Source organism: Rattus norvegicus, chromosome X (genome assembly GCF_021556685.1).
Source record: "Rattus norvegicus strain SHRSP/BbbUtx chromosome X, alternate assembly SHRSP_T2T, whole genome shotgun sequence".
Taxonomy (NCBI): Eukaryota; Metazoa; Chordata; class Mammalia; order Rodentia; family Muridae; genus Rattus; species Rattus norvegicus.
Genome location: NC_141554.1, coordinates 62,430,828 through 62,433,286, shown reverse-complemented (window position 1 = coordinate 62,433,286; position 2,459 = coordinate 62,430,828). Strand labels below are relative to the sequence as shown.

Here is a 2,459-nt window from a genome sequence, read left to right as displayed (position 1 = left end):
ATCACTAAAACTGATCAATGTTAAAATGGGAAGCAATATCATCAGTATTGTTCATTAATGCTATATACTACAGCATTTTCAGAGAAAGTTAGGGTAGCATGCAAAAATCTTAAGTATCAAAGTAAATGAAGAAGAATCTTTGCTTTTCAAAGTAAACCTGAAAAGGACATGAAAATTATTTTAGTACTCGCCCCTGGACCAGGCTGAGGCTCCTGGTTCTGCCCCCTGGCTATGGGTTAAGACCTTAGGCACGACTACTTGCGGCCTTCTGCTCAAGAACCCTCCAGGCACTTTGGATGGAGGTGTGGGGGAGCCTTGGAACTTGAGACTAGTTTTGAATCTCTGCTGTGCCAGTTACTAGCATGTGGCTTTGAGTCTGACAAGAAATACCAGGTCCCACTGATACTGGATCTGGATGGGACCCTAGTCTGATTCTGCTTCTCTATAGTGGCCCCAATCACTGTCTGCTGTACACTTGTTGCCTTCTTCTACATTCTGTGGTCCCTGCCCTTTCACTTCCAGGAGACAACATCTACATACTGTGGGGTGCCCAATTACCTGCCATTAGTGAGCTCTGCCATTGGTGGGGAGGTTCCCCAGTGCTTTGTGTGGCATTTCTGTATTGGCCTGCACTCAGCACCCTACTTCTTGACAGCTTTCGCCTACTGGAACCACAACCTCAGCTGTCCATCCCTATGTCCATGTTACCGCTTTCTACGCTGCCTCAAATTCAGTCTCAATGTGGTTGAAAACCTGGTGTTGCTTGTGTTCACCTACATCTCTTCTGAGAACTTCAGTGGGTGCCTGGACAAGGGAGGGGTGAAGGGTACCGGAAGCAGGCACAGCCCTCCGTCCTGCCTGTGGGTGAAGGAAGTAATCCTCCTCTCCCCCTGCAGCCATCCACAAAAAAATGCTTTCATTGAGCTTATCGTCACATCCCTTAGTTACAGACTCTTCATCTGCATTCTCTGGAGGCAGAACAAGAAGCACACAGTAAGTCAGGAGGATTGCAAGTCCTATAGCTGGAAACAGCAGCTCTTCATAATCAACTTCATCTCCTTCTCGGCGCAGGCTGTCTACTTCCAGCACAACATGTATTATGAGGTTGGAGTATATATCATCTTTGCCATCCTGGAGTACACTATTGTCCTAACCAACATGGCATTCCACATAACAGCCTGGTGGGACTTCAGGAACAAAGAGCTGCTAATAACCTCTCAGCCTGAGGAAAGGAGATTCTAACCTCTTCTCTGATGCTGGAAAACAAGAAACCATTTTGGTCTTCCCTATCTCCATATCCTCTCTGGGCCCATCTCAATCTGGGAACTGGGAGAGAAGAGTGGGGAGGGTATGACAAGCCTGACCCCAGCACTGCTTACTTCTCCCCACCTCTCATGGGGATCTTCACTATTCACTGAAAGGTTCTAAATAAACTGAGCTGACAGAAAGTTCTACCACTTGGTGCAAAAAAAAAAAGTCCTGAGGTTCATTACTATCTAGTTTTTCACCTTTGTGTAGACACTTTTCACTAAGGTTAGGGTCCAGAACAGTGGTTGCTACCTGAAGATCACAGAAGATCACAGCCCTTTCTCTCTGTTCATTCATCTGACTGAGGTGTCTAGTGATCTACCATGTACATCCAGAATGTGTACACCCAGGTGGTAGTTCTTTAATTTGCCTAGGTGTTCTAGATGTGTACTTTCTTACCCATCAGCCTCGTTGTGTTCCTGTGTATGACTTGGGGAAGTAAATTGCATGATTTCTAAGGGCTTTGGTCTCTGAGGTCATTCAATGAAAGTAGGGTTATGTTTTTTTTTACTTGATAGATAATTTGTCCCAGCAGAAGCATCAAGTGTAGGATATGCTTTTCTTTCCCATCTAAAACCTAAGGTTTTTTTTTGGAATATGTCTGTAATTCCAGATTGTTGGGGGCAGTGGTAGGTGGACTGCTTCAGGATCCATGCCAACCTGAGCTACACAGCGAGACCTTATCTCAAAAATGAAATAAGATGCCAGCCATGGTGGCACATGCCTTTAATCCCAACATAGCAGAGGCCACCTGCAAATATCTGTTGAGTTCAAGGCTGGCCTGATTGGTCTACAGTGAGTTTCAGGCCTGCCAGGGCTATATAGTAAAACCCTGTTGCAGAAAAAAAATAATCAAAGAACCCTAAGACCTTTCCCCTCCTTTGACAAGGGGGAGGGGTCAAAGGTAGATCCCCTAATTTAGAATGGGTTCCTTGGCTTTCCTTTACCCTCTCTACTGCCCCATATCCCCCGCTTTCATTTTAATATATTATTTCAAAGGACAATGTTTTTCTTTTGCCAACAACAACAACAACAAAATAATATTAGTGGTAATACCTAAATAACTAAAGTGAAGAAGTATGAATTTCCTGCATGTCTTTTTTTTCTTCAGAAAGCAAAAGAGTAGGGACTTGTCACAGAGAGAATAGGTC

The 2,459-nt window shown here is 44.5% G+C and overlaps 1 pseudogene; it reads left to right on the top strand.

The window, feature by feature from the left end:
- Nucleotides 1-382: 382 nt before the first annotated feature.
- On the top strand, nt 383-1,242 carry Pgap2-ps1 (post-GPI attachment to proteins 2, pseudogene 1; annotated as a pseudogene).
- Nucleotides 1,243-2,459: the final 1,217 nt, after the last annotated feature.